Raw genomic sequence first — 27,521 nt, 5'->3', positions numbered from 1 at the left:
CGCCACGGTATTCGTTCCATTGACCCCACACCTTCACCCATGCCCTGGGTCTACCCCTGGCCACATAAACAGTTTTCTCCCGGAACATGGACCAATCCATATTATCCTCCCATTGCGAGAGGGCAGGGGGCCTGGAGGCCCCCCAGAGTTGCGCAATATCTCGCTTCGCAATCATATAGCCCAGGGTGGCCCATCTAGTCTGTGCCACCGAATAGTCCGTGGGCTCCCAAACATTCAAAAGACAGCGACGAGGTTCCGGTCGCAAGGATATCCCCGTCACCACAGTCATCAGATCAAGCACGGCCACCCAATAAGCAGCCACCATCGGGCACTCCCAAAGAATATGCAGGAAAGTAGCACGCAAACCACATCCACGCTTACACAGTCCATCAGAGGAAAAGCCCATCACCATCAGTCGCGGTCCCGTCACGTACACCCGATGAAGGATCTTCAATTGGACCAGACGGAGTCGAGCCGGTATAGCCACCTCCTTCGGAGAGGAGAGGGCCGATTGCCAATCCTCATCATCAAGTTCCAACCCATCTCCCATCCACTGTTCCCGAAGTCGGGCCAATAAGTCAGTCCGATTGTTGATCAACTTTTTATAGATCAGGGAGATAGTGCTATCAGGAAGATGTCCGTCAAGGATACGGTCTTCAAGTGGGGAAGAGTCAGGCGGAATCTCACCAGGAGCAAACACCGAAACCAAAGCGTGCCTGATCTGTAAATAACGAAAGAATTCCCGACTACTCAGGCCATAGTCAGCCTGGAGGGCCTGAAACGGGCGCACAGAACCCTTAGATTATACATCCCCCACTTTAGAGATCCCAATCAAGTCCCAACGGTCAAAACCCTTGGAAGACCAAAGACCGCCCAGACGTTCTGAAGCATAAAGCGGCGTCGCCAACGTCAAGCGATCCTCCCAGCCCAGGCTCACATTCGCAGCACGCCACACTGTCAAAGCAGTCAAAGTAGGTCCCACAAGATGGCGCCCAGCGGAGCGAGAATAGAGTACTCTATTAAAGTCACCTCCCGGAAGCTGAAGTTTATCCATCTCAAACGCCGGATTACGACCCGGAGAGAACATAGCGTGATTAATAGCGGACAGATGGGAAGCCCAGTAGTATCTCTTAATATCGGGGAGCGCCATGCCCCCATCGTACCACGGGATAGAAAGTTTCGCGAGAGCAATGCGCGGTCGCCCATCCCAAATAAGTTGCCTCTGAAGGCTCTCAATCTCCCGAAAATAGGTCTTGGGGATAGGATCATAATAATTCTGGAGAGCGTAGAGAAACCGCGGTAGTGACATCATCTTAAACAGGGCCGCCCGACCCAGTGGAGACAGGGGAAGTTTGCGCCAGCGGGCAACGTCCAAACGGAGCCTAAGCAACGGGGGAAGGAGATTACGATCAAAACGAAGGGACGGATCCAAGGTAACGAAAACCCCCAAGTATTTGAAACCATCCCGGACCACCTGAAGAGGAAGTCTACTCGGCAACGGAGGCAAGATACCAGATAAAACGTATACACAGGATTTAGACCAGTTGATGACGAGGCCTGAGTTAGCACCAAAGGACGCAAGAACGTCAAATAAAACAGATAAAGACTTGCGAGGGGAAGTAAGATACAAGAGGATGTCGTCCGCATAAAGCGAGACGCGGTCTTCGAAGTCCGGGGCCCATCGAATACCTTTAAGGGACGGTTCCCAACGGAGCCAGGCCGCCAACGGTTCAAGAGCGAGCGCGAACAACAGAGGGGACAAGGGGCAACCCTGACGGGTACCCCTGCCCAAGGAGAAGGGGTCGACACTCTACCGTTCACTACAACTTGCGCCAGAGGTTCCGCGTACAACAGCCTAACCCAGCTAATAAACTCGCACCCGAATCCAAATTTCTCAAGTGTCGCCCATAAATAGGGCCACTCCACAGTATCAAAGGCCATGGAGGCATCCAGGGACGCCAAAATGGCCGGTTCAGTCAAAAGCCCCGCCCTCGCCAGCGCGCCGTGGAGGCGACGTAAATTCAGAGCAGTGTTGCGATGCGGGATAAAGCCAGACTGATCCGGATGGACCAACTCCCCAAGAACCGAAAGGAGACGGGTCGCCAAAAGTTTAGCCAACACCTTAGGTTCAACATTTAATAGGGATATGGGCCTATACGAGGAACAGAGGTCACGCGGTTTACCCTCTTTGGGAATGACGACGATTGTCGCCAGACGCTGATCATAGGGAAGCATGTTCCGCTCACGAGATTCTAGAAACATGGCGCGGAGATACGGCGCCACCTTATCGGGGCGTAATTTGTACAACTCAATAGGCAAGCCGTTCGGGCCCAGTGCTTTGCCCGAACGGAGCGATCGAACTGCATTGGCTATCTCATCATTCGTAAAAGGGGAGTCCAAAGCAATACGGTCCAAGTCGGTGACACAGGGCAAAGTGATATCACGCAGAAGAAGGCGGGAGTCGGCAACATCCCTCACAGACACGGGAGCATATACCACACGGAAATATTCTGCAAAACGATCAACAATGGCGGTCGGATCAATCACATTCTCACCACTCGCAGACTGAATCACGGGCACCACACGATTAACTCTTTCTTTCTTGTCCAACCACGCTAGGAGTTTGCCCGCCTTGTCACCCACATCGTACAATCTGCCCTGCTGCTCACGAAACATCACCTTTGCAGCGTCAGTGACCAGAGATTTATATGCAAACTGTTTTAGACCCAGGGCATGGAGTTTGTCAGGCGTGACACCAGATTCCAACTCGTCCTCCAAAGCAGAGATCTCCCCCTCAAGGTCCACCACCTCCTTCCTCCCTGCCCTCTTAGCTTCAACAATCAAGGAAAGGGCCTGTCCACGAATCACAGTTTTAAAAGCTTCCCACAGGGACACAGCCGAAGAGACCGACCCCTCATTTTCCAGGAAATATGCATCCATGGACTTGAGCAAGAGGGTACGAGTCTCAGGGGAGGAAAGATACCAAGGGTTAATGGGAGCCACTCGGCCCGCCGCCTCTACCCCAACCTCGAAACGAAGCCAGAGCGGCGAGTGATCAGAAATACCCCTCGGCAAGTGTAAAATCTCACGAACCTCCGATGATTGGGCTGCGGGCATCAGGAAATAATCCAGCCGGGACAGACTGCCATGGGCCCCAGAATGGAAGGTGTATTGGAGCTGAGTAGGATGCAACAGTCGCCAGCAGTCCACAAGGCCAAAGGTATCTAAAAACCCACCCAACCACTGCTGAGCCTGCGGGGTATCTCTAGGGGGATGGCGATCGTGAAGGCCGGAAAGCACCGAATTAAAATCACCGGCAAGAAAGAGAGTGCTATCAGGGAGATCCAACAGAACACGGCCCAAGTCAGTAAAAGTAGAGGCCTGCAAACCCGGGGGAACATAAACATTGAAGAGAGATAGGGTGCGGCCTTCATATCTACCCACCAGGACAGTATATCTCCCACGGTCATCATGAATCACCTCATCGATAGCCAGGGGGAGGGAGGTTCGAACAAGAATACCCACACCCCTAGATCCGGAGGTAAACCCTGAGTGCGCTACAAGGCGGTAGCCCCATCTATTCATCGCATAACAAACATTACCAATCAAATGGGTTTCTTGCATGAAAACAATGTCCGGTGACAAACGTCGTATACATTTTAAGACCACACTGCGCTTAATACGATCTCCCAGGCCATTAACGTTCCAGGAAAGAAATTTCAACCCTCTACCCCCCATCCCAACCACCCGAGCCAAGACCCCTCGTCCATGAGCTAGACATCAGAAACAGCAGCAAACACAGGAGCAACTCGCCTTGAAAACAACACACAGAAAAGAAAAAACTTCCCAACCCCCCTCCCCCAAACTGAAGAGAAACACCCCCCACCCTGCACCCCTGCAAAAAGCTAAAGAGCCACCCCAACCTGCAGTGTGCCTGTCGCCCAAGAACCCCTATTCTACACAAAGACCCCGGAGGAGGAAAGGTCTCCGTTCCATCCACCCCCCGACCTCAGCAAGAACAAAAATAACAAACGAAAAGACAGAATGATCACAATGTAGAGGGACGCCGGCCAACACTCCTGAGAATGTACTCAAAATAAGACATAAGAGCCGAACAGTTAGATCTCCACACCACCTTCGGCACCGCCAGGGTGAGCGGCGGAGTCTGTCTCAGGAGGACAGTCAGGCAATGAGTCCAGCCAGTCATTAACAGCATCTGGCCGATCAAAGAAAAGGGTACGTTCATTGTATTCAACCCGGAGTCTAGTGGGAAAGAGCATGGCGTAACGTAGGCCCCGATCCCGGAGATGTTTCTTGGCACCACGAAACTCCATACGTTGTCTCTGAACCTGTTGGGAAAAGTCCGGGTAAAAGTTCACCGTAGCATTCTCAAAGGCCACCGGGCCCTTCGCCCGCGAGGCCTGCAGGATAGCGTCCCGGTCTCTATAATGAAAAAGCTTCGCTACAATGGGTCTCGGCGGGGCTCCCGGCTTGACTTTGCCCCCTGGAACACGATGTGCACGTTCCACCGTGAAAAATTTTGTGAGACCAGAAGGGGCCAAATGGTTCAAGACCAGATCCTCAACCAGGAGATCCACCGAGTGGGGTTCAGGGTTTTCCGGTACACCAACCAGGCGAACATTGCAGCGACGCGCCCTATTTTCAAAGTCCTCCAGGCGACGGGTCATGAAGTCGTTCCCCCGACGGAGATTTCCAATCTCTGTTTGGAGCTCCGAGACGTCATTCGTAAGGCTAGAGGATTTAATATCCAGTGATTGTACCCTCTCATTCGTCTTGCCGAGGTCAGCACGAATCAGATTCACCTCAATAGCCACGGTGTCAAGTTTGTGGGCCAAGGCCTCGTACTGTAGGCCGATGGATTCCCTCACACCCGAGATGGCGCCCATGATATCCTGTAAGGAGGGCTCCGCCGACTCTTCCAAAATTCGTTCAGACGCAATACTAGAACCAGGCAGGGCAGCTCCGGGGGACCCCTTAGTATGGGTATAACGGTCCATGACATTTGATTGAACTGGAGCTCCGCGCAGAGGTGTTTTCGTCTTGCGCGTCTCTCTGTCCCCTCTGCCCGCCATTTTGAAGATGCGTCACAGGACAAGCCACCAGGTTCGACGGGCCCGACACCCAAAGTACAGGATCAAAAGTACAGAAAAAGGGGGCACAACTCGGGTAGAGGTCGCCAAACCAGCAAATAGGTCACATGAAAGCCCAACAGCCGATCTGCCTCCAAGTCTCAGTCGCAACACGACATCCACATCCGTGGCCCAAGTCGGAACGGAATCGAAACCGAAACTTAGGAAGGGGGGACCCACAAGGCCAGATCTCCTGCCGTTGTTGTTCAATTGCAGGACGGCTACAGTACCGCACCCCGTCCCGGGCGCACCTCAAGGGCGGAGCCCAAAAGTTCAGAGCACCATATCTCAGGAATACGAGATCCAAATCGATTTCTGAAAAGTGCTAGGGTAATCAGCCAAACGTCCCCTACACGAATTCTTGCAAGAAATCAGGATTCAGCCAGGATAAAATGTCGGGAGCGGCGAGGGTCCGGAGAGCGCTGTGCTCAAGCGGCCATCTCGGATGCCCGCCAAGCTCCTCCCTCCGGTGTCGGCTTTGTTGAAGATATGATGAGGGCATGGGTCGGAGGGGGAGCCGGAGTGGATGGTGGTCATGACACGGGTGGTGTCTTCAGTGCTGATGGGCATCTATGCGCTGAGGCTGGTGGTGGGGGTTGTTGGTTTGGTGGCTGGAGGCAGAGTCTGGGGTCCGAAGCTGTCGTGTGTATCTGTGATCTTGCGGTGGAAGAATGCGGCGAGGGAGTTGCAGAGGTCTTGCGACGGTGTGATGTCGTTGTTGCTGGCGCTGGGGTTGGAGAGCTCTTTGACGATGCGGAAGAGTTCCTTGCTCTTGTGGGAATTGTTGTCCAGCCGCTCTTTGAACGATGTCCTTTTGGTGGTGCGGATCATCTGGTGGTATTCGCGGGTGGTGCTATTGAGGGCTGTCATGTTTTCTGATGTCCGTTTGTGGTGCCAGGCTTTTTCGAGGGTTCGGCATGATTTCTTTGCGATTTTGAGGGCGTCTGTGAACCATGGGGTTTTTCTGTTGCTAGTCTTGCCTGGGGGTTTCTTCAGTTGAGCGAGGTCGTCGGCGCAATTGGTGTTCCACTGTGCGAGATTGTCTGCTGCTTCGTTGGTGTCAGGGGTGTCGACAGATGGGTTCTGGCTCAGCGATGTGGTCAGCTGGTCTGTGGTGATTTTGTTCCAGCATCTGCGGGGGATCTGTAGCGTGTGGTGGTGGGATGTGGTCTTCTTGAAGGTGAAGTGGATGCAGCTGTGGTCGGTCCAGTGTAGACTGGTGGAGTGGCTGAAGGAGACGTGGTTGCTGGCGGAGAAGATGGGGTTGAGCGTGTGGCCAGCGAGGTGGGTGGGCGTGTCCACCAGTTGCTTGAGTCCGAGGTTGGCGAGGTTGGCGAGCAGGGTGGTGGTGTTGTTGTCGTTGTTTTTCTCCAGGTGGAACTTCAGGTCCCCTAGGAGGATGTACTCTGGTGAGGCTAGGGTGTGCGGGCTGATGAAGTCGGCGATGGTTTCGCTGAATTGTGTCCGTGGGCCCAGAGGTCTGTAGATGAGTGTTCCTCTGAGGGTGGTCTGGGGGTCGGTGTGGATCTGGAAGTGTAGGTGTTCGGCGGCGGTGAGTGTGTCTTCGGTGTTGGTCGTGACGCTGATGGTGTTCCTGTAGATGATGGCGATTCCTCCTCCGGTTTGGTTGACGCGGTCCTTCTGGGTGATTTTGTAGCCGTCCGGGATGGCTATGGCGATGTCGGGGGCCGAGGAGGCGTTCATCCAGGTTTCCGCGAGTAAGGCGATGTCTGGTGCTGTTCTATCAAGGAGTTCCAAGAGTTTGACGGCGTGTTTGTGTACGGAGCGGGTGTTGAGGAGGATGCACTTGAGGTGGTTGTTGTTGTCGTTGCTGTGTTCGGTGGGCGTGGTGCAGGTTCAGAGGCAGGTGAATTTGCATGCTTGGCAGGTGAAGGGTCCGTGGGTGCGCCTTGGGGTGGCTTGGTGGCAGGTCGTCCTGTGTTGAGTGCGATGAGGGTGGCGATGTTGTATCTAGGTCGGGTACCCTGGCAACGGCTGGAGCAGGGGTTCTGGTGCTGGGCGCGGTCCAGGCGCAGACGGGCTTGCCTTTGGCGCACTTTCAGCGCGCCAGCGGCGCGGCCGCTGCGCGGCTGCCGCGCTGCCTCCATAAGAGGTGAAGTAGGAGGGAGGAGCAGCTGGGAGGCGGGAGCGGGGCAGCCAATGGGCGAGGGCAGCGGGTACAAAAGGAAAAAGGGGCAGGCCGCGGGAGAGCAGCAGCGGGAAGCGGGGGTAGGGGGGGTCACAGAGGGCTGGGGCGCAAAAGGAGCGCCTCCAAATACAGTACAGCCACAAAGGAAAACAGTGGAGTATACAGCAGACAGAGGGAGAAAAAGAAAAACAGTTAGCAGCCACCAAGGGCGAACCCTCGACAGCGGCGGAGCAGATGGGCAGAGACTCGGCGATCAGCTGGAGCCGTGCGGCGTGGGGAGGGACCTGGGGTCATATCGATGATCAAGCTTGGGAAATCACCCGCAGAATGCGTTGTTTTGAGTTTTGCTTGCAGGAAGGGGATCTAGAATACGCTAGGTGTCTGTAAGTAAAAAGATTATGGCCGTTAGCGTTCCCTGCTGTCTTCTCAAAAACATACCTGCCAACTCACACGGTGCCACAATGTATCGCACAATATCGGCTCCCATCACCTGGTGAGGATCCTATATCACACTGTGGCAGGGAAAACAAGGTAAAAATCACTGTAAATAGTGGTTTTCTAGCTCGTTTTCGAGAGGCTTTGTATTGTATTGTTTTGTAATTGCATTTATATAGCACTTACTATCCCTGACGAGGCATCAGAGCGCTTTTTCTGCGAGTATTGTAGTTACGACGTCCATTAAGGGGTGTGAAAACACCCCAGGACATCGGCACGAGCCTCAGCAAGGTTTTTATTTTATTTGGGTGGGGTGGGGGGGGACTTTGGGGACAGTGCGGGGTTCTAAAGTGCCTCCTAGTTACTTCTCGGCAGGGCTGGACTGGTGATTCCGGGCACCGGGCAATCCCCTGGTAGGCTGCATGGGGTGGGGGCCAGTTTTCCTGCTGGGGCTGATTTATTGTAATTCACAAGGCTGGTCAACACAGTCAGGCCAGGAGTGATCGAGGATGTCGGGTGCGTCAGCTGCAGGGCCGTACTGGGAATTGAAAGCAGCCCTGGCAAATTTTGCCAGACCAGCCTCCTTGCGGCGCGTAGCGAGCGAGCGCAGCAAGCGAGGCCGACCACTATTAGCAGGGTTTGGGGCGTTCTCCCGCAAGAACATTTTGGAAAAAGACAGACCAAAATGGTGCATTTTACAGCGTATTTTTCATTACATATTAAATTGTATCAACTTTCAAAGCACAGTAAATAGTAGATGATGACCTTAAAGAGCACCAGGTAATTGAGTCATATGTACCCATAGACATTCTTACAGAGAACACCAAAAATACACAGAGTAGTGAATCAGAGAACAAAGTATCAGTGAGACCAGCCCCCATATGGTGTGTAGCGAGCAAGCGCAATGACCAACCACAAATAGGTGGATACAGAAAGGCCAAAACAATGCATTTTCAACACATTTTTCATTACATATTAGATTGCATTAACTTTTAAAGCATAGTAAATGATTGCCTTATGGAGCACCAGGATACCCAGTCATAAATCCCAGACATTCCTATAGAGAGGATTTTGAACCTTTGGGAACACCCCCAGTCCTTTCTGCGGAGATAAATCCTGAAGTTTAAATGTGGGGAGTTTGGTTTGCTCTTGATTGCTGATTTGCCGAGCCAGGCCCAGAATCGTGGCCAGGCCGGCGTTTGCCACTGGAGTTGTCGCCGCAACCATGAAGTTTCTCGCACAAATTGCCACTCCCGTCCCCACACCAAGCAAAACCAAGTGATTCCTTCGCTTATAATGTGCCAACCATAGTGCCACAGCGAGCGGCAAGCACACACCTGCCCCTGTCTAACCCTTTGCTGCCGGCAGCAGCGCCAGTTAAGACTCAGTGTTTGAACTGACCTTGTGGCAGCCGTATCCCGCCTGAGCAATCCGGCACTGTAGTGCCTTCCACAACTAGGCCAAAATACCCTGCCAGGCCACAAAACTGCTTGACACAACCTCCAGGGTCATTGTGGGACACAGGCTCGGTAGCACATGGATTTCTAGAGAACTGGTCTGGGATACCTCCTCCTAGGACCAAGAGAGCTCCAGGGCCCCATTCAGCCCTAGTGAGTGCAGACAGCGCTAGCCTGCAGTGAGTGACCACACTGGTGCAGGCCTGCACTGGTGTCTGTCAACTTTCCGCGTGGCCGGTGTCACTTAGGCTAAAAGAGCCTGGTGTGCCTAGAAGATCTGAGGCAGCCGCACTCTCAGCCTACTGGCATATCCGGTGCTGTGGTGCTGGACAGCAGGCAGTGGTGAGCCCACTGGGGCAGACACCACTCAGCAGTGCTGATTTTATGAGGGTTGAACACGCGGTAGTATAGTCAAGACATATACAGCATCCTAGTTGGCTGTAATGTGTGCCTCACTCGCCTGATTTCTTTTGTTTTCCAGCAGTTTTAAGGTCTTATCGTTTCTCATTGCTCAAATGGGTTCTGATATTTGTTTGCCTCGTCTTCATTACTTGATTTTGCTCCTAACAAAGTGTCACTCATAGCCGCTGAAATTCCCCTCTGAATTACAGTGAAATTATGAAAATGTCGCAAATAGCAATCTGAAACCTTGGCAGCTATGTTATCAGGATACACGAGGTTACATAACAAGAGCAGCCCCCTGCCCCGTCACCGCCCCCTGTTGTAGTAGCACCTCCATCAGTCCCACTCCCACTCCTGTAGTGGTCTTGAGTGATGAACCTAAAATGTAGGTTCATCAAAGCCCAGTGCATTATTCGGAAAAAAGTGTGTGTGCCTGGCTGATGGTGCAACATGCTGTCGAGTTGGCAGGAATATGATGGATGGGATGAGGTTGAAAGGCCCTTTTAGTTTGGAGTGTTGTGAGTCCTTCATGCAATCACGCCGCGATAAGCTACTAAATAGGTATTATTCACAGGTAGGCAAAATTAAAATGGCAGTTTTTGTTGTTTTTTTTCTTCTTTTTTTCTAGTCTCTTTGCCCTTCACTCTTTGACAAGGCCAGGTTAATGGTACTACTATCAATAACGACAGCAGCATCGTTTAGTGTACACCAAATGCCCAAACCTAAAGTTAGTATTTTATAAAGGGATACGCATAATTACTGTGCATGTAAACTACATAGAGCTACCTATCCAGTACTGTGCCACAAAAATATGCCCGTCGCTGTTTCTCTTTATTGTCTTTGCTGTGTACCCCATGCTACCGTTATAAGACGCTTTTGAATCCAAATGTATTTTGGATGTAAACACAAGGTTACACTTTTTAGGTTCATTAGTTAACAGCTTTGTAAGAATAAAAATACTAGTGTTTTGCCGGAAGTGAAAGTATTCACTCATTTGCAGAAAATATAGAAACATTTGTGCTGAATAAACCCCCTTTTTTGTTCACAGACGATATACATGTAGTGGTGTCATACATGTGTTTTTCCTTGCATGTTTGACATACAAAATCAGTCTGTGAACTTTAAACCCATTTAATCCTGGTTTCTTACAACCTCTCAATGTTCAGACTAAACGCATTTGTTGTATGCATATTCATCATGAGAGGCTGCGACGGGAGTGGGACTGCTACAATTTGAACATTAGCAAGCGAGGAGACAGTCGCCGGGGCACTTACTTTATACAGTGGTGGCGGCGGGCGGCCTTTGCACACAGCACTGTCTCTACTATGTGTGCGCAGGGGCGGATTGGCAAGGCGGGCATTCGGGCATGGGCCGAAGGGCCGGTGCCTCAGTGCCCTTTGTGGGCCGTTTTTTTCTCCCCTGTCCCAGTCCACAGAGAGTGGACTAGGAAAAGGGGAGAAAAAAAACGGCCCACAGAGTGCACCGAGACAGACAGAGAAAATGAAAGCAGCCTCGCTGTGCGGCCGGACAGCAATTGTCAGCTGTGTGGCCTCTCCTTCACCCCTGCCCTGCCAACCAATCAAGCTGAGGCTGGGCTGGGGAGGGGTGATTGTTTGCAAGAATCGGCCTCCCTGGGGGCCAGGTGTTTCTCAGGCCTTTGAGCCATTTTCACCTCGGCCCCCCTGGGGCCCATGCAGCCCAGAAACGGTGTTAGTCTTAACACCTCGCCCACAGCCCTTCACATTCAGGGCATAGTGGGCGAGGAAGAATGGGTCTTGCTGTGGGGGCCAGGTGATGTTTGGAATTTTTAATTTTATTTATTTATTTATGCGATTTTATATAGCGCGGACTTTACCAGAAGGTGTCAGAGCGCTTCACACTAGGAACAGCAATAATACATGAGGAGAAAAATTACAAGTGGACAAATTACAAAAGCAAACGTTAAGTTACATGAATCAAAAGTGACAATAGTGAGCAACCAAAATACATGAGGTAGCAATCGGTACATTACAGGAGGAAAAAGTGATATGCGTGCAGGTTACAAAAGCGTACAAACTACAAGTAGAGGTATAATACTGCAATAAATGGCAGACACTCCAGCACAAGAACAAACGTTACGTAGGCAATGGTGGCACTTGTGCAAGTATCTAAAGCAAACAAAAGTGAGAGGTAGGATACAGTGTGATACACAGGTACAAGGGTAATACTACAGTAAATGTTAAACACTCAAACTGCCAGAACACACTGGGAAGGCACTTCCCATGCTCCAGCTTCGCGTCAGCCTCCCCCCTGGCTACCTGGCTACCTTGGATGACCCAGAAAGCTGTGTTTTGTGCTCCCCTGCCAGGACATTTTCCCGAGGCCTGGAGGGCTGATTAATTTACTAATTGCAGGGGCCTTACCTCTGTTCATGTGCTCCTGAGCTGAAGGTCTGGGGAGGGCTAAGTAGGTTAGTAATAGCAGGGGCTTTGCTGCTTTTCAGGTGCTCCTGTGCTGGAGGGCTGGAATAATTTTGTGACAGAAAGGGGCCTTGCTATTTTTTTTAGTTGCTCAGCATGTAGGCCATTGTCACCTTGGCCCTGTGTCCTGTGCAAGAACAGTATCCTCCCACTTTCATTCCTTGTCTGTGCAAATGGTGTTTCATGAAAGGGCATGCCCCTTGAATGTGGGCCACGCCCCTTAAATATGGGCCACGCCCCTTGAATGTGGGCCACTTTTTCCTCAGTGCCCGGGCCGAATTGTGATCCCAATCCGACCCTGTGTGCGCGGCCAGTCTGCAGTGCCTACGATGCCTACGACATATCCGTGTATCAGGCAGAAGTTGAGCATGCACAGTTGCGCACTACTATTCTATGTATATTGAAGGCAGGCGAACTTTGGGAGAGGGTGCAGAGCATGGTCAGACTCGCGCGTCGCGCTGAGTCAGACCAATGATTTGCGCCCCCTCCTCAAGTTCACCCACCTGTCTCGGGGGGCCACACCCTAGGGGATGATTAGAACTATCTCTGGTGTTCAGGTGGTGCAGCTGACCAGGGCTGGACTGGTGATTCCGGGCACCGGGCAATCCCCTGGTAGGCTGCATGGGGTGGGGCCAGTTTTCCTGCTGGGGCTGATTTATTGTAATTCACAAGGCCGGTCAACACAGTCAGGCCAGGAGTGATCGAGGATGTCGGGTGCGTCAGCTGCACCACCTGAACACCAGAGAGAGTTCTAATCATCCCCTAGGGTGCGGCCCCCCGAGACAGGTGGGTGAACTTGAGGAGGGGGCGCAAATCATTGGTCTGACTCAGTGCGACGCGCGAGTCTGACTATGCTCTGCACCCCCTCCCAAAGTTCGCCTGCCTTCAATGTACATAGAATAGTAGTGCGCAACTGTGCATGTTCAACTTCTGCCTGATACACGGATATGTCCTAGGCATCGTAGGCACTGCAGACTGGCCGCACACATAGTAGAGACAGTGCTGTGTGCAAAGGCTGCCCGCCGCCACCACTGTATAAAGTAAGTGCCCCGGCGACTGTCTCCTCGCTTGCTTATCTTCAAATTGTAGCAGTCCGACTCCCGTCGCGGCCTCTCATGATGAATATGCGTACAACAAATGCGTTTAGTCTGAACATTGAGAGGTTGTAAGAAACCAGGATTAAATGGGTTTAAAGTTCACAGACTGATTTCGTATGTCAAACATGCAAGGAAAAACACATGTATGCCACCACTACATGTATATCGTCTGTGAACAAAAAAGGGGGTTTATTCAGCACAAATGTTTCTATATTTTCTGCAAATGAGTGAATACTTTCACTTCCGGCAAAACACTAGTATTTTTATTCTTACAAAGCTGTTAACTAATGAACCAAAAAAGTGTAACCTTGCGTTTACATCCAAAATACATTTGGATTCAAAAGCGTCTTATAACGGTAGCATGGGGTACACAGCAAAGACAATAAAGAGAAACAGCGACGGGCATATTTTTGTGGCACAGTACTGGATAGGTAGCTCTATGTCATTTACATGCACAGTAATTATGCGTATCCCTTTATAAAATACTAACTTTAGGTTTGGGCATTTGGTGTACACTAAACGATGCTGCTGTCGTTATTGATAGTAGTACCATTAACCTGGCCTTGTCAAAGAGTGAAGGGCAAAGAGACTAGAAAAAAATAAGAAAAAACCCAACAAAAACTGCCATTTTAATTTTGTCTACCTGTGAATAATACCTATTTATTAGCTTATCGCGGCGTGGTTGCATGAAGGACTCACAACACTCCAAACTAAAAGGGCCTTTCAACCTCATCCCATCCATCATATTCCTGCCAACTCGACAGCATGTTGCACCATCAGCCAGGCACACACACTTTTTTCCGAATAATGCACTGGGCTTTGATGAACCTACATTTTAGGTTCATCACTCGAGACCACTACAGGAGTGGGAGTGGGACTGATGGAGGTGTTACTACAACAGGGGGCGGTGACGGGGCAGGGGGCTGCTCTTGTTATGTAACCTCGTGTATCCTGATAACATAGCTGCCAAGTTTTCAGATTGCTATTTGCGACATTTTCATAATTTCACTGTAATTCAGAGGGAAATTTCAGCAGCTATGAGTGACACTTTGTTAGGAGCAAAATCAAGTAATGAAGACGAGGCAAACAAATATCAGAACCCATTTGAGCAATGAGAAACGATAAGACCTTAAAACTGCTGGAAAACACAAGAAATCAGGCGAGTGAGGCACACATTACAGCCAACTAGGATGCTGTATATGTCTTGACTATACTACCGCGTGTTCAACCCTCATAAAATCAGCACTGCTGAGTGGTGTCTGCCCCAGTGGGCTCACCGCTGCCTGCTGTCCAGCCCCACAGCACCGGATATGCCAGTAGGCTGAGAGTGCGGCTGCCACAGATCTTCTAGGCACACCAGGCTCTTGTAGACTAAGTGACACCGGCCACGCGGAAAGTTGACAGACACCAGTGCAGGCCTGCACCAGTGTGGTCACTCACTGCAGGCTAGCACTGTCTGCACTCACTAGGGCTGAATGGGGCCCTGGAGCTCTCTTGGTCCTGGGAGGAGGTATCCCAGACCAGTTCTCTAGAAATCCATGTGCTACTGAGCCTGTGTCCCACAATGACCCTGGAGGTTGTGTCAAGCAGTTTTGTGGCCTGGCAGGGTATTTTGGCCTAGTTGTGGAAGGCACTACAGTGCCGGATTGCTCAGGCGGGATACGGCTGCCACAAGGTCAGTTCAAACACCGAGTCTTAACTGGCGCTGCTGCCGGCAGCAAAGGGTTAGACAGGGGCAGGTGTGTGCTTGCCGCTCGCTGTGGCACTATGGTTGGCACATTATAAGCGAAGGAATCACTTGGTTTTGCTTGGTGTGGGGACGGGAGTGGCAATTTGTGCGAGAAACTTCATGGTTGCGGCGACAACTCCAGTGGCAAACGCCGGCCTGGCCACGATTCTGGGCCTGGCTCGGCAAATCAGCAATCAAGAGCAAACCAAACTCCCCACACTTAAACTTCAGGATTTATCTCCGCAGAAAGGACTGGGGGTGTTCCCAAAGGTTCAAAATCCTCTCTGTAGGAATGTCTGTGATTTATGACCAGGTATCCTGGTGCTCCATAAGGTAATCATTTACTAGGCTTTAAAAGTTAATGCAATCTAATATGTAATGAAAAATTTGTTCAAAATGCATTGTTTTGGCCTTTCTGTATCCACCTATTTGTGGTTGGTCATTGCGCTTGCTCGCTACACACCATATGGGGGCTGGTCTCACTGATACTTTGTTCTCTGATTCACTACTCTGTCTATTTTTGGTGTTCTCTGTAAGAATGTCTATGGGTACATATGACTCAGTTACCTGGTGCTCTTTAAGGTCATCATCTACTATTTACTGTGCTTTGAAAGTTGATACAATTTAATATGTAATGAAAAATACGCTGTAAAATGCACCATTTTGGTCTGTCTTTTTTCCAAAATGTTCTTGTGGGAGAACGCCCCAAACCCTGCTAATAGTGGTCGGCCTCGCTTGCTGCGCTCGCTACGCGCCGGAAGGAGGCTGGTCTGGCAAAATTTGCCAGGGCTGCTTTCAATTCCCAGTCCGGCCCTGCTTCTCAGCATAAAGTCCCCGTGAGATTGTCCTACAAGTTGGAAGGTATGCAAACATACTCCTCGTAAGATTCTACATTTTAATTATCTACAACAAAATCGAGCAAAATAAATTACTGGTATTTCACGTATGAAGCTTACAGAGAGGGCAGGGAGTGATGGAGAGCTCCTCCTACCTTTCTTCCTCCTAGGAGAAGAGAAGAGGTGCTGTGAGGCCACGGACCCGCTGTGATTTGATCGACCCGGCAGAATCTGTCACCTGGCACTCCACTTCCACCGCACCTGCGCCCCAGTCTAATTTTAGCCTCTCAGCACGATTGTCAATGTGGGATGGCACGCAAATTGAACCGAGAAAAGATTTCCCAGAGAGCAGACTAGAAGGCGTCCGACTGCGAATCGGCCTGCTATGAAGCGCAATGCTATGTTTTGGGGAGAAAAACATTTGTTTTTATTTCTTTAGGATTTTTACTACGCAAGAAACAAATCAAAACAAATTAACTTTAAGCAGTGTGCCACACAGGCTTGCCTTTGTTGTAAAATCCATGCTTGGTTTTACCAGATGAATATGTGTCACCAGTGACCACGGGGCAAGTTGTCCAGTCCTGGGCTTTCTTTGTCCAAATAGTTGCTTTTAGAGATGTCATTTGAATTGGTTATACTAAACTGAATCATTGTTTTAACTCCCTGAATACAGGCTAATAACTGGATTATGATAGTGCTGTCTGTAAAAACTTTAAATTAGGTTGTGCGATTTTGTTTTGAGTGTCACATACCCTTTATGATTGGGTTAAGATTCTCTTTTTCTCCTAAGGACCTTGGTAAGTGTGACAATCCCCTTTCCCACTAGGGAACGGGTATCATTATGAGGGTTAGAGGTGCAGTCAGCCTTTGTACTATCCTTTATCTTACTCCGAATGAATTTCATTTCGTTATGCACATACAAGCACACAATCCCTCTGTTGCAGTCAGCAGAGCGATTTCCTTTTTTAATTTTGGTGGAGAAGAGCTTCCCTATCCTTCCGAGACCTTTTTTTTCCCCCAAATGTAATGACAATCACGCACAAGGCGAAATTACATTGAAAATCAACCTGAAACAGTTTCAGTTTCACTTTCTCATGGTTATGGGGATATCTCAGCCCTCCGAGCACCGAATAACATGGGAGGGGTATCGTTGGAAAGGGAAGAATCTTCCCTAGAGGATCCCTGCTAGGAGATTGCCACAGGAGGACGATCCCCTGGCAGGGATCTACCCATTAGGCACCAGGGAGGGGGGAGCGGCCCCTTGGGCAAGGGCCTTTGTTCCCCCCATACAAATTTGCCATAATAAGTCTTTCTTCCCCGGGGCATATGGGGGCAAAAAGCACCCTAGACACTAGGGATTCTTTTTTATAGGTCAGGGGTGGGGGCTGCCCAGAATGGGCATGCCAATGCCCCCACTGTTCACTCCCTCAATAAAATGCTTAAGTCTTTCTGCCCCCCCCCGCTCCCCAGGAGGTAGATGTGGGCAATAACCCCATATCTGCCCCCGGGTGGAGTGGGGGTCAGAAAGCCCACTAGGGATTCATTTTTTTATAAGTAGAGTTGAGGCTGTACAGGATGGGCATGCCAATGCCCCCATCCCAAAATAATTACCACAGTCTTTCTGCTCCCCGGGGAGGCAGATGGGAACAATAGCCCTTTATCTGCCCCCCCTCTGAGGTGGGTAAAAAGCCCACAAGGGCCAGGGATTTTGTTTTTAAAGTTCAGGGGTGGGGGCTGCCAAGAATAGGAATGCCAATGCCCCCAACCCCATCAAAAAATACCACTGTCTTTCTGCCTCCCCAGGAGGCAGATGGGGGCAATAGTCCCAGATCTGCTCCCCCAAAGCAGAAAGACCTCTAGCCACTAGGGTTTATTTATTTTTTATACATTGGGGTGCCAATGCCCCCAACCCCCAAGAAAATCCCCCACAGTCTCTCTGCCATATTCCCTCTGCCTCCCCAAAATGCAGATGGGGCAATAGACCCTGATCTGTCCTCCCCGGAGGGGTCAGAGATCTCACTTGGCGCCAGAGATTATGCTAGTTATTTTATATGTAGGGGTGGGGGCTGCCCAGAATGGGCATGCAAATGCCCTGCCCCCCCCCAAAAAAATGGCGACAGTCTTTCTGCCCCCGGGGGGCATATTGTGGCAATCACCCCCAATCTGCTTCCCCTCCCCCTGGCAGCACAAAAGCCCACTAGGCATTGACCTTTTTTTGTTGCAATCTGCCTATCTGTGGATTTTGGGTCCTGGCGCAGCTGGCATCTAGGGAAACCTAGCAAACCTGTACATTTTTGAAAACTAGAAACCCAGAATGGGATAGTATCATTTTACTCTGGAGACCTAGGGGAACGCTGTGAGGTAGGTAATTTGTAGCAGCACTGTGATCCCAGACAGACATGTGAAGAAAATTAGATTTTTAGCTAAATTTGAGGTTTGCAGGGGATTCGCGATAAGAAAACACCTCCCTGGAATAACTCAGGTGTCTAGTTTTTAGAAATGTCTAGGATTGGTAGGTTTCCCTAGATGGCCACCGAGCCCGGGACCAAAAACATAAGTGCCCCTCTTGCAAAACCAGGTTGTTTTATGATAGATCATTTTTATGTCTCTACAATACGTTTTTGGACCTTGCCTGTCATGGGTACTTGGCGCTACCACGAAAAAAATTTGTTTTTTTTAGCAAAAGTTAAGGTTTACAGGGGATTCTGGGTAGGAAAACGTTGGGGAGCCACACAAACCACACCTCTCTGCGCCACCCAGGGTGTCTAGTTTGCAGAAATGTGTGAGTTTGTTAGATTTTTCATAGATGGGCCCTGAGCCTGTGACAAAAAATGCAAGTGCCCCCCAGCAAAAGTAGGTCATTTCTTGATAGATCATTTTTATGTCTCCACAATACATTTAGCTCCCCTGCCTGTCGGGGGTACTTGGCACACCCACACAAGTGAGGGACCATTTTTAGCAGGAGGTCTGGAGGAATGCTGGGTGGTAGGAATTTTATGGTAGCCCGGTGATCACACAGCTTTCCCACACAGAAATGCGAGAAGATTTAGATTTTTTCAGCTAAATTTGAGGTTTGCTGAGGATTCTGGGTAGGAAAACGTTGGGGGATCCACACAAGTCACACCTTTCTGGACTCCCCCAGGTGTCTAGCTTTCAGAAATATTTGTGATTGATAGGTTTCCGTAGATGGCTGCCGAGCCTAGGACCAAAACCGCAGGTGACTCCCTCGCAAAACAAGGTTTTTTTGTCATCGGAAATATTGATGTCTCCACAGTACGCTTTAGGCCGTTTCATGTCGCAGGACCTAGGCCTACCCACACAAGTGAGGTATCATTTTTATTGGGAGACTTGGAAAATTACTGGGTGGTTGGACGTTTGTGGTTTCCTGCAGATTCCAGAACTTTCTATCACAGAAAGTGAGGCAATTTTTTTTTTTACAAGGTTTGGACTTTGCAAGGGATTCTGGGTAACATAACCTGGTGAGAGCCACACAAGACACCCCATCCTGGATTCTCCTTGATGCTGGGTGTCTCTAGATGCCGGCTGTGCTAGGGTCCCAAATCCACAGCTTGGCACATTGCAAAAAAAGGGTCAGTTTCCTGTGGAAAAATGTGATGTGTCCACGTTATGTTTTGTGACGTTTCTTGTCGCGGGCACTATACCTTGTTTACAAAGTTTGAGGCTTGCAAGGGATTCTAGGTAACAGAACCTGGTGAGAGCCACACAAGTCACCCCATCCTGGATTCCCCTGAATGTCTCACTCCCCTGGATGTCATCACTCACCCAAGATGGCCGACAGCTGATGAGCTCGGGCTGGGAGCTCCCTGACTAGGGATTACCTCTTTGGTGATTTATCCCAGAGAAAGGCCCTTCTGGGCTCCACCCCACCCCCGGGAATGGTAGGCTGTGACTCCGCGATTCTCCAGCCCTGTAAAACTACTGTTCTCCGACCGTGTGTTGATGGCGATCAGCTCCATTACAGAGACGATGGCTGCCCGATCCCGTTTCTCTGTTGAGCGCCCAATTGGAATGCCTGAATCTTCCCGAAGTTTCTAGGACCTACTGCAGATCGGAGCGTTGGACTCTGGTTCCTGACAGAGCTCTGCCCCTGTGGGTGCCCTCATCAGCTAACCTGATGTGCTTAAGAAGCATAATTGCCACCCGTAATCCCACCAACCCGAAAAAGGAAAATGTGATGGTCTAAAATGGCTGATGACGATCATCATTCACTACGGCATTACCGATGAAATCTTCAATTAGCCTGATTACCATTCCAAGCCCCCGTTACCTGAAGATCAAATTGACCACGATTTTCTTTGCGAAGGTACAATTATTGCGCTGCAGATATACAAAAGGATCTTAACGTTTCTGACGATCAATATTTAAAGCGGCCTGACCCTAAAATGGCGACCATATAAGAAGTATCCATCATCCGGCCTTCTACCCCCTATGGACATCTCAAACTCGGGGATCCCTCCAGACCCAAGACCACCACCCTTGAGTGCAACACCACCTGAACACCTAGCTGAAAGATGGTCTGCTCTGTAAATATGTAATATATAATTGTCCAAGCCTAATCACTGTTAAAATGTAATCCTGAGTGACATTGCAATTTGTATATATATTTATCTCTAACCACTAGTATATGTAGTAGACCTTTGTACTTACTACCATTCCTATGTGATTTTAGAGTTTTTCTGTTTGTATCTCTTCCTTGAGTGACTTTACAACTTGTACATTTGCAATCTTTCTCTCCTTTCACTCCACTTGTATATGTAACTCTAACCACTAGTATATGTAGTATACCTTTGTACTTACTACCATTCCTATTTGATTTTAGAGTGTATCTGTTTGTATCTCTTCCTTGAGTGACTTTACAACTTGTACATTTGCAATTTTTCCTTCCTTTCGCTCCACTTGTAGATTTGCAATTTTTTTCCTGTTAATTTCTAAAGTCCTTATGTAACACAACCGGTTCTTTTGTAAAGCGCTCTGACACCTTTGGGTAATGTTCGCTCTCTATATACTCGCATGAAATAAGTAAATAAATAAATAAATGTCTATGGGCCAGATGTAGGTAAATTTACCGATTCTTAAATACCGAATTTTACCGATTCGGTATTCAAAAATCGGTAAATGAGATGTAGGGAAAAAAAATCGGTAAGCAAGCAAAAGTGAAACTTAAGACAACAGCCAATCAGGTGCAACCACACTCCCCCTCCTTACCAGGAAGTGGCTACACAGGCAGCTGCAACTAATTAGAAGGTTCTGGAGAGGCAGTTGGAGCAGAGAGACTGGGAGCACTAGCAGACAGAGTTTGTGCAGTTTAAAACCTTAAACATGGCAAGCAGCAAGGACACAGAGCAGATTTGGGTTTGCACCATAGGATTTGGGTTTGCACTTAACTTACAGTGATCGGGAGGCAAGATGGCTGCGGACGGGTTGTGCTGAAAGGTCGCACTGAGACCTCTCTCCCGTTATCATCAATGCTAGCCGACTTATGAGTCGATTAATGACCCCTCATGGCTCTTGAGTGGTGGCGGCAAATACGAGCCTCTTCTTCCGTTGGCGTTATATCAAAATTCCGTCTCCTAGAAGAGTATCTTTGGCTCAAAGAAAAGCTTACCGCCTTGATGAACTCCCTTGGCGCTAAAAAAGCTCCGCAGCAACAGCGGTCTAAGATGCCCCCGCGCCCAGCTAAGACGGACAAAGGGAAAGACAGAATAGAAGAGCAACCGGACGCTGGGAAGAGCGTTCCAATCGAGGAAGTCACCCTCCCTGCCAAGTGGCTTCACAACAAAAAAGGAAGATCGAGCAGCGGGGAAAACCCAGCGTGAACTGCGGTCCTGACTTGAGCAGCTGGCAGAGGCGCGTTCAGCGATACTAGGAAAATCGACTGATAGGGCGGAAGGAAGGCAATTAAAGGAGACATTATTCCGACAGCCTACCTTGTCAGAAGTTTTTTCCGCTCGTTCCACGGGGCAAAGTGATGACACTCCAAGCAGGGCCTGCGACAACAAGTCTGGAGGTCTTGTCAATGGCGGAGGCATCCTCGAGGACGCTGCAGACGCACTGAACGCGTCCCCGGTCGTTGCTAGGCAACAGTCTAGCCGGAGCGTGGTGTGCGGCGAGATCGGCGCTTCTGGGTCCCAGGATGCAGGTCAGTTACAGAAGCAGAAAGAAGTAGCTCCTGTCTCAAATTCAGAGGGCGCGGTCTCAGCGCCAGTGGGGAGCACACTCGAAGGTGAGATTGGGAATGCGGACATGATGAGTGCCATTATGTCGCTTGAGGAGGGGCTGCGTGCAACAAAAACACTAAGGCCACATGGGGGAGTTCAGTCAGCCTCGCAAACAGTGATCTGTGTAATGCTGAGAGATTAGGAACTCATGTAATGGAGAAGAAAGGGGATGTCGGATCAGCTGAAGGGGAGCACTTTTACTCACTAAATGAAGATTCTGACTCTGTACAGCCTAGTGAAGAGCCCTCTGAAGAGGAGGGTGACGCTGATGTGGATATTCTGTCAGACTCCAGTTCTTCAGGCACGGATATGGGTAATGACACCACCCAAAAGAAAAGGCAGGCAAAACCGAGTAGACGAATGGCAGGTTCCCCAGGGGGTACCGAGATGCGGCTCCTCTGGGATTATTCAGCAACCTCTCAGACATACCAGGAGGAGGACTCAGCGGGCTCCTCTAAGCACAGCGCTCCATTTCATCTCTTGTTTAATATGCTGAAGCAAATGCAGGCTGAGGCCAGAACAGTGAGCCGGAAAGCAAGACAGGACTCTAAAAAAATTAAATTGACGTTAAAGAAAACAAATAAGCTCTATGATGACCTAGTAGGGAGAGTAACAGAGGTGGAAGAGAGAACGGGCAAGCTTGAAGATGATCTTGGGAACTGGCAATCTTTTAAGTCAACACAGGAAAAGCTCTCGGAAGACCTCCAGTGGAAAATGGAGGACTTCTAAAATCGCCAGAGGCGCAACAATGTTAGACTTTTGGGTGTGGCTGAGGGGCTGGAGGGGCAAGACACCAGGCGCTTTGTGGTAAATTTACTGAGGGTGCATTTCCGGAGTCCCAGTGGCAGTGGGACAAGGAGATTCAGAGGGCACATAGGTTCCCCTTCATGCAGAGGAAGGTGCAAGGAGCAGAAGGAGGTAGTCATGCAACGCTCCCCAGAGCTATTCTAGTATATGTAGGGAATTTTTTTTTACGACAAGAGATTATTGACAAAGCAAGGCCTGATAGGAAGAGATCTTTTGAGGGTACTACATTCTTCGCCAGTTGAGAGAAGGTGGAGGCTGAGGCACTTGATCTCGCAATTGAGGCCTATTTGCTATTTCCTGCCAAATTGAAAGTAGTAACGAATGGGAGAGTCAGAGTGTTTCTATCAGAAATTAACGTAAAGCAATATATGGAAGAATTGAAAAAAAATAGGTAGAACAAGGAATAGACTGTATTGGATTGTTAGATGGGTAATGAAGAAGTAGCAGCACCAAAAGCAGTACCAAGAGTAGTACTAAGAGGTACCTGGGGCTTGGTAGGATACCTTTATTGGGTCAGATTGGGGGTGTTATTATTTGATGAATGGTGATGGGGGAGGGGTGCGACTGTTGCAACCCAGAAACGGTCACATATAGGTCATTTCTGACCTATTTGTCTGTAGTGAGGGGGTTGGCAGAGAGGGGAGGGTAAGGCAAGGGCGGGGGCTGGGGGTTTTAATAATGGTTAAAATTGTTGTTTTTTCTGTTGTTATAACGCACATTTTCACTGAGTTTTGTTTACAATACAAGCAGAACAGGCAATGCATAAAGAAAGCAGAATGTTGTTTTCATATTTTGTATACTCTTTCTATTGTAGGGTGGTTTATGAGTAGAGGCATGTTTGACGTTTTTTAATGGCTTGCAAGATTCTCTCAATTAATGTATGCGGCCTCAATGATGCCAATAAGAGAGTAAAAGTTGCAGGATGGTTGAGAGCTCTCCATCTAGATTTGGTATGCCTCCAGGAGACCCATATTGAGGCTAAGCAAGTATACCTTCTGGATCAGTTAGGATTTGCAGTATTAGCAGCCAGTAAACAAGGTACGAGGACCAGAGGGGTGGCAATTTTGGGGAGGAATAGAGATGTGGTGGTACACAGGAAGAAGGAGGACCAATGGGGTAGATGGGCGATAGTCGAAATATGCTTGAAAGGGGTGAGGTTTACTTTGGTTACAATATATGGCTCCACCGATGACGATCCTGATGTATGGCAGTTTATGGATGTAGAACTTGCCCAGTGGCCAGAACCCATTGTATGCTGTGGGGACTTCAACATTCATGATCCTGAAAGCTCTTTTACAACGTCGGGTGGTAGATATGTAGGGAGGAAGAAAAAGACATACAGTGCCTTAGCCAACATGGTACAACATAATTCTTTAGTTGACCCATGGGTAAAACAACACCCCTTTTTGGATGGCAGTACTTTTTTTCTGCCCCTCATAAAATCTTGGTCAGATTGGATTATTTTTTAGTTTCTAACTCTTTAAGCTCTAGTGTGCAAGTGGAAAACATCCTAGGATTGTTTCAGACCACAGCCCCCTGGTGTTAATATTTAATATCCCTAGGGCTCAGAGCAGGAACACACAGTGGACTTTTGAACGTGTCCTACTAAAAGATGGGGCTTATCTGAAGCATATGGAAGCCTGGATAAAGTTTTTTTGGGATATAAATAGAGGCTCGGCATCTCCAGGGGCGGTCTGGGACTGCTTCAAGGCCGGGATAAGAGGGGAGACGATGAGTTATGTGTTGGCGAAACGAAAAAGGGAAAGAAATAAGATTGAAGATATTCGACAAAGGCTAACCGCAGAGGAAGGAAAATTAGTTATAGCTATAAGTCAGAATGCTTCATTGGAGCCCTTCCTGCTTAAAGTTATAGCCCTCAAAGGGGATGCTATAGAAGGCTTCAGTAGCAAAGCAGCTGAGAATTATTGGGTTAAAAAACAGGAAGTCTATGAACTGAGTGAGAGGGTTGGCCACATTTTGGCAGTGAGAACCAGGCAGCGGACAGCTGCAACTGATATAAAGGAGATCTTAGATTCACAGGGGGGTTCTGTTACAGAGCCAGACAAGATAAGGGAAGTCTTTAGGAAATATTATGATGATTTGTATTCCATGGGTGATGCAATTAGCCAAAATGAGATTGATAGCCATCTTTGCGATATTCTCCCCCCTCTTTGTCAGCTGAGAAGAAGGAGGCCTTAGATGCCCCACTGCGATTGGAGGAGCTGATTGGAGCCTTGGGAAAGCAACTGGGCCAGACCAAATCCCGGTTGAATTCTATAAAGTATTTCGAAATGTTTTGTTGGTCGACATGTTTGACATTATGATACATACACAACGGGGTGGGCTACCTCCAGAGTCTTGGGGCGGTGCGGATATTATCGTCATTGCAAAAAAAGGGAACCCCGTAACACTTCCTGGCTCGTATAGACCTATCACGCTGATGAACTCAGACGTTAAAATATATTCAAAAGTGTTGGCAAAAAGGCTTGCAGGGAGTATTGAACATCTGGTTAGCTCTTCACAACACGGCTTTATACCTGGGAAGGGCACGACCCAGCATGTTAGAATGGTTGTGACTGTGTTCGATGCTGCAGGGGGCTTGGGCGACCCTGTCGCAGCACTCTTCTTAGATGCCGAAAAGGCCTTTGACAGGGTCGCCTGGGAATTCCAATGGGCAGTACTGAGGTGGAGTGGGATTGGTGAAGGCTTTATAACAGCCATACAAGCATTGTATAACGATTCCACCGCAAAAATTAGAGTTAAAAGGGGGCATTCAGAGACGGTTAAAATCTTAAGGGGGACGAGGCAAGGGTGTCCGTCATCCCCACTACTCTTTGCACTATATTTGGAGCCACTACTACGTAGATTAGAAAGAAATGAACGAATTCCACCAATGAAATTAAATGGCTATACAATTAAATCTTTAGCTTACGCCGACGATGTGGCTATACTAACTCCGTATCCAGATTTAGCTATTAGGGGGGTGGAAATAGAAGCTCATCTCTTTGGCCAAGTCTCGGGTTATAGCTTAAATAAGTCCAAGAAGCAAATTGTTAGGAACCACCTCACTAGGTGCTTTGACAGCAGGGTGGTTGGTTCTGCAACATATTTGGGGATCTTAATTTCCGCGAACTTGCACAACGTGGTTGAGATTAACATGGCGCCGTTACTGGCTAAAGTTAAAAAAGATTTAGAGAGGATGAATAATTTACATCTTTCTTTAGTAGGGTGCACAAATGTCTTAAAAATGTTGATTTTACCTAAGTTTCTTTATTTATTTAGATCGATTCCCCTGTTTTTTGAGGCCAAATGGTTTAATATTTTGGAAGGCACCCTAAATAGGTTTATATGGGCTCATGGAAGAACTCGGAGGGCGTATAGATATATGTCTCTACCAAGAGGAAGAGGGGGTTGGGGTGCGCCAGATTTTAGGTTGTATTACTTGGCGGCTGCATTGCAATATATGCAGGGTTTGATTGGAGGGGGTGGTTTGCTACAGAAAATAACAACCATGTCTACAGAAATATATGCATTAGTGTTAGGGCAAGAGACAGAAAATTGCTTCTTATATTATTCCGAGTTAGGTCACTTTAGACGGAAACAGTCAAACACTATTAGTGCTGCTCTTAAAATATGGAATGCCTTTCTAAAAAAGTCAGGCCTGGGTAGATACAACAGGTAAATTAAACTATATAATAACAAATCCTTTCTACCAGAAATTTTTTCTGACTCTGTAATGGCGGCTTAGGAGGTTAAAGGGATTAGACAGATAGGCGACTTAAAGAATCAGGAGGGAATAATACAGTTTGGGGACCTTGTAAGTAAATATAGAGTAGACAGAAGAGATTTTTAAGTATTTGCAGGTTAAGAGTTTCTTGATTAACAAGCAGGGGGGTACAGCGGGATATAATTGTAATGATTTCATGGAGAATATAATTAGCGGTGGGGAGTCTACGATCAGGACAGGTTACGCATCTTTGGTAAGTGGCAAATTGGATGACATGGTTAAAATTAGTAATAAGTGGACAGAGAAATTAGAGGCTGCTCCTGAAGCCTTTAAAGAGTCATTGGATCTGGGCCGCACTATCTTGTGCTCAGCCCCCCTTCAATCCCAGCATTATAAGACTTTATATTCACTCTACCACACGCCAGCGAGGATTGATAAATGGGGGGGTTCTGAGGGAACGACTTGTCCTAGGTGCAATTCCCCTGATGCAGACATCGTTCACATGTTCGCTACCTGCCCACAGCTTCATACCTTAATTAAAGATATAGGGGGTTTCCTGGATAGGTCATTAGGAATACAGATAATTTTAACCCCAATCTGGATTTTGTTGGGAATTGGATCAGAAGGAAGTAAGCTTGTACAGGTAGATTTCTTGTTTGTAGTCATGTCAGTATACAGATTAACACTAGCAAGGGCTTGGCTTCCCCCGCTAATGCAAACCTGGTTGGCGAATGTAATTGCTGCATATAATTTGGAGAAACCTATTTATGCTAGGAAGGGAAGGGCAGGGAGAGCCCTAGGAGTAAGAATTTGGGAGCCTTTAGCTCGTTGGAGGGACGGGATAGGGTAAAATGTCTACCTTTAGGATTTTGTTCAATTTATGATGATCCTTTAATATGGGGTTCTATGAATAATGAAAAGTATAATGTCCTTTTTTTTGTTGTTCTTTTTTTTTTGATTTTTTGGTTTCTTTTTCCTTGGTAAATTGCTTGGCTGTAAAAATATATGGAATTCTTCTGTATGTGGAGTAAACA

This window comes from Lissotriton helveticus, chromosome 5_1, assembly GCF_964261635.1.
Source record: "Lissotriton helveticus chromosome 5_1, aLisHel1.1, whole genome shotgun sequence".
Taxonomy (NCBI): Eukaryota; Metazoa; Chordata; class Amphibia; order Caudata; family Salamandridae; genus Lissotriton; species Lissotriton helveticus.
Note: the sequence above shows the minus strand (reverse complement) of the source record.